We start from the raw sequence: 6,000 nt of genomic DNA, 5'->3' as shown, positions 1-6,000 counted from the left end.
CACTCATAGCTGACATGATATTTATTCTAGTATGTCTGGTATTGGGCAATGTTATCATTAACTGTCTTATATTGGAATCAACAATGCCAGGTCATTGTTATAACCATTAGCAGCATGTATATTAGTATAATCAGACACTCTATAATTATATCTGACATTGGAACCAACCATCCATAACATGTCCAATATTGAAACCAGCCAGCCATAACTTATCTGATATTTAAGCCAGCCAGCCATATCATATAGCCAGTTATCCACGGAAACAATACCGTATATCTCTCCGATCACGGAACATTTAATACAGTACCAGCACTGCTCAGCTATTGCAGACCTGTATTTGTCATTGCTTTGATTCACGTTACCCGAACAACATAGTAACGGCATCCCATGGGACATGTATCCCCCTCCCGAAGTAATTAATAAATAAAATGACCACGTCATCGTTACCATGGCATAGAAAATAATGCGAGTACAATGTGTCATTTGAACGGATCAATGAGGACGTAAGTTACCTGGATTATGTAGGGCAAAGCTAACGGCATACATGTAATTTAACCGTCAGATTCAATTGTTTATTTGGAATTCATTATTTTTTTAATATTTCGTTTCACAACGTTTCACAACGAAATTGCAACAGTTTTTGGACTTGTAAATTAATAAAAATTGATCGTAGTATTGAAAATAAGTTTTTAAATTTGCATCTTTTCGTCAAAGCATAATGTTTTATACACGGAATTATGTATTTAACTTTATGGTACTTGTCACCTTTGCTTTCTAATACATTCTGTGGACCATTATATTCCGTTTAATATTTAGCATAATAATCATACAAGATTGAAATAAATAAAAACTGAGTAGACACATCCATAGCATCATAGCGCGAGAAGAACAAACAATACGTAAGCCTTGTATTTTTTTGTGGTATGAATACCACAGGTACTTGGGGTAAGAAATTATATTTGTATATATATACTATTAGCCTCGTATAATACGAGGCTATATAGTATATCTATACAAATATAATTTCAAATATTAATATGATAAATTATATTTGTATATATATACTATATAGCCTCGTATAATACGAGGCTATATAGTATATATATACCAATATAATTTCTTACCCCAAGTACCTGTGATGAATACATGTGAAAATAAATGCGGCGAACTAACTCCGTCGTTAACTCGAATGTTTGAATCTATTCGGATTAATGGCAGAAGTCGGACATCTGTATGATTAAAAGCTTCAGAGCGTTTTCAGTCATAGAAAAGAATGAACTTTCAATGTTATGTGGAATTAAACAAGTTCAAGAATTCGAATATGTATTTAGGCGAGTGAAATATTCAAGTATTTTAGATAATCCTTTAGGTGAGTGACATATTAAATTATTTTAGATAATACTTTAGGTGAGTAACATATTAAATTATTTTAGATAATCCTTTAGGAGAGTGACATATTAAATTATTTCAGATAATCCTTTAGGTGAGTAACATATTAAATTATTTTAGATAATCCTTTAGGTGAGTGACATATTAAATTATTTTAGATAATACTTTAGGTGAGTAACATATTAAATTATTTTAGATAATCCTTTAGGAGAGTGACATATTAAATTATTTCAGATAATCCTTTAGGTGAGTAACATATTAAATTATTTTAGATAATCCTTTAGGTGAGTGACATATTAAATTATTTTAGACAATCCTTTAGGTAAGTGACATATTCAATTAATTTAGATAATCATTTAGGTGAGTGACATATTCAAATATTTTGAATTATCCTTTAGGTGACTGACATATTAAATTATTTTAGATAATCCTTTAGGTAAGTGACATTAAATTATTTTAGATAATCCTTTAGGTGAGTGACATATTCAATTATTTTAGATAATCCTTTAGGTGAGTGACATATTCAAATATTTTGAATAATTCTTTTGGTGAGTGACATATTCAAATATTTTGAATAATTCTTTAGGTGAGTGACATATTGAATTATTTTAGATAATACTTTAGGTAAGTGACATATTCAATTGATTTAGATAATCCATTAGTTAAGTGACATATTAAATTATTTAAGATAAGCCTTTAGGTAAGTGACATATTAAATTAATTTAGATAATCCTTAAGATGAGTGACATATTAAATTATTTTAGATAATCCTTAAGGTGAGTAACATATTAAATTATTTTAGATAATCCTTTAGGTAAGTGACATATTCAATTATTTTAGACAATCCTTAAGGTGAGTGGCATATTAAATTATTTGACCAGTTTAATAAATTCAATATTGCATTGGCACTAGTTTAAGATTCTGTTGATCCTATAACCCATTTTAATGAGAATAAAACTTTTTTTTATGTATAAGGCAGGTGAATTTCGACTTGACAGTATGTTTTACTCTACAGATACAATTTTGAGACGTCTATAATTAATGCTACACCGTATTACCCCATATGACGTGACAGAACGCAAGAAGTTATATGATAAATCGTGATCTTACAGATAATGAATGATTATATGGCCTAATACTGTTTATTAACATTTTCTCACTGAGCCTGATTAAACTACTTAAGAGAAATTGCATTTATGAGAGCTGTTGTTGTCTTCTTTGACGTCACTTTTATTATGAGATATGCTAATGATACCATATAGGAATATCACAATTGCAACCTTGGCGGTTTTTGACAATCGGTTTTTTACTGTTCCTTCCAGTAACTGGATACACTCTGATTACATAATTCGATGTTAGGAACAGTACTTAACTAGAATTCATTAGCAGTATCACCAGTACAAACTGGGAAATGATGTAAAACGATACCAATAATGAATTAGGAATTTTTCGCGATAGATTAGATACAACTCTAAAACCCATTTACTCAGCAACTGCATATTGATGACATCGTTTCATCATTCAAATTTATTGTCGCAGAAAACATATCTGTGTTCTGTTCTGCTAACATATTCTGCCACAGTATGTGTTAATTACAAGCAGGGCAACGCGAGGAAATAATGAGTGTATAGACCACGTCACATTTTACACCAAGACCGTTTAGGAAAAACTCTTAAGTTGATGTTTGAACAAATTAATATATCTAAATTATTTTCAAACAACATAATTGATAATATCAATACCTGTTTACAGTTAACGTACAAAGGAATTCAAATGTAGAGTGCCAACCTTCCCCTGCCTAAAGTTTAGTCATGGTGCCGTAATCTTTAGGGTTACTTACCATTCTTCGATAGAACGATAAAAACAAAATTGGTCTGGCTTCTAAGACTTACAAAAATAAAGTTTGACAGTTTCTATACAAGTAGGAAAAACATTTGGCCAATGTCCTTTGTTTGTGTTTATCACTCTGTCAATAAGACACATTAATTGTAGACAGTGCGAGATTTCACCAGACTTCAAGGGAGACAATGAAAATGTTGGTCTGCTTAAGTCATCGTAGTCCAAACGTTATTGACAATAACTGAGTGACTATTGGTTATCAGTGTCAAAACATTAATAGCTGACGTCTATCAAACATTCCAGGAACGAAATCTGACATGGCTATAACTGCACCCTCAAAAGGTCTATCAAAATGGCTGAACATATTCATTTAGTGTTTATTAAAACTCGTATGGTAATTTAAGACGTCCGAAACCCGCCTATACGTCATAAGGATCAATTATGGATATTTGATGAGTTCAATATGGTGTCATACCAACCTGGTAGAATTAACCGAGGGCGAAGCCCGATGTCAATATTTAGATTCTACCAGGTCGGTATAACAATATATATTTTACGAATATGACATTCTATAACGATTTGTATGAGAAAGGTTAACAATGAAATGTTTCCTTTTATATAGTAATGTGATTGTCGTATTTATCGTTAATAATAATATTAATAATACTATTTCACATGGTCATAATTCATATAAGATGTTACTATAAATATGTTATCATTGTTAAATGACATAGTTTGTTTTTCGATAATATATTTATTTCTTTGATTAACTTTATTATGTATTCATTTGATTAGTATCACGTGAATGATCATAATCTCATTTGATTTATATGGTGTATCTACTGTATATGTAATATCATTGTACTTTGGATAGCATTCACAAAAAATAAACTGCTGCTTTGCCGACTGTGTATATGACATTACACGTAAGATGTGCAGACTGTGTATATGACATTACACGTAAGATGTGCAGATTGTGTATATGACATTACACGTAAGATGTGCAGACTGTGTATATGACATTACACGTAAGATGTGCAGATTGTGTAATTTGTAGTTTATACTGAGACACCTCTTTTGTTTTTCAAAAGCTCACGTAATAAGTCAGGTATGCTGGGTATTATATAGGCCTGGGTATAGGACCAACCCACACAGGGAGAATCACGGGTATTTACAGCCTATAGCACTACAAAAGGCGACGTATCGTCCAATATCAGCTCAGACACAGGATGATACACCTTAGATTACAGTATGGTACAAAAACATCAGTGAATAACTGTCCTCGAGGTACAGTTACAATTACCTACGTCATAAAAATGATAAAATAACGTACACAAAATCACTTATCATGGCGCCGTATCGAAGATAGGGGTGCCCTGTAGTAATCACTCTGTCCGTAAGTCCGTCCGTCCGTCTGTCCGTCCGTCCACAAATTTTACTCCTTGCTATAATATTAGTATATATTAACCGGTTAAGATGAAAATTGATCAAAATATTCAGTTTACATAAATGCACACGCAGCTAAAAAGTCAAAATGGCCAAATTTTGAAGCTTTTCACTGATGAATATTTTGCTATGACACTTTGAAATAATGTTTGTTAAAATTATACAAGATGTCAAGTGACCAAAGGTCTAGGTCACAGGGTCAAAAGTCAAGGTCCAATTTTGCATCTTTTCGCCGATGAGCACTTTGTTATGACATGACGAAGCAAAGTTGATTGAAATATAACAAGGAGTCAGCTGTCTTAAAGTTAAGGTCATTGAGTCGAAGGTCAGGTTTCGATTTTGCATCATTTAACTGATGAACGTTTTGTGATTGTCAAGGTCACTGGGTCAATGCCATGGCAAATTTTGTATCTTTATGGTGATAAACATTTTGTTATGTTATTACGAAGCAAACTAAGTCTGAACTAAAGAAGCAGTCAACTGACAAAAGGTCAAGGACACGGGGTCAGAAGGTTTAAGGTCAATGTCAAGTTTAGAATTTTTTACTGATGAACATTTTGTTGTTACATTATGAAGCAAAATTGGTCTGAATTAAAGGATACGTCAACCGACAAAAGATCAAGGCCAAATAATTATAGTTTGTTTGTTGGTGTTTATCATCCTGTGAACATATAGTGTTAGGTTGTTGCGGGAACTCCTTGTAGTAGTTAGTGGCAACCTCACTGTAAGCATAGGACAGACCTGTCGCATGCCATCAGGAGCAAGGATTAGGGATTAAGTGTCTTTCTGAAGTGTCTGTTTCTTAGCTTCTCAAGAAACACGAACCACCACGGTAAGGAGTATCCAACCACTCACCGGGGGTCTTCACTTGAGGCTATTTAGCTAAAACTCTACCCAACTAAACTATAGCAGCCCTCACATGATTAAAGGTTAAGGTCATATGGGTCCAAAGTTCAAGACAAAGTGGATCTCTGACTATGACCTTGGCTCTTGACTGGGAAGGTTTTGAAATTTAAAAAAAAAAGAATTAATATTGCACCATTTTTTGCATTTCAGTTAGTCAAGCAAGTATGGAGGTGGAAGGAAACAAGAGTCACATCAAAGTAAATGTGAAGTGTATATTTTGCTTTCTTGTGGTTATTTTTAAGTTCAAATGTCAAACGTAGAATTTAGCTATACGGAAAGATGTCTTCTTGATGATTATCAAAGATATTTTGCCACGATACAGGGCCCTTGTTGACATGTTCTAGTCAGTTTGGATTATTAATTTTATCCGCATTTATGGATGGATGAATCTAAGAATACAGTCAAAAAGGATTTATAGGT

Source organism: Pecten maximus, chromosome 3 (assembly GCF_902652985.1).
Source record: "Pecten maximus chromosome 3, xPecMax1.1, whole genome shotgun sequence".
In the NCBI taxonomy this organism is placed as follows: Eukaryota; Metazoa; Mollusca; class Bivalvia; order Pectinida; family Pectinidae; genus Pecten; species Pecten maximus.
The sequence above is the reverse complement of the archived record's forward strand: the minus strand, read 5'-3'. Positions refer to the sequence as shown.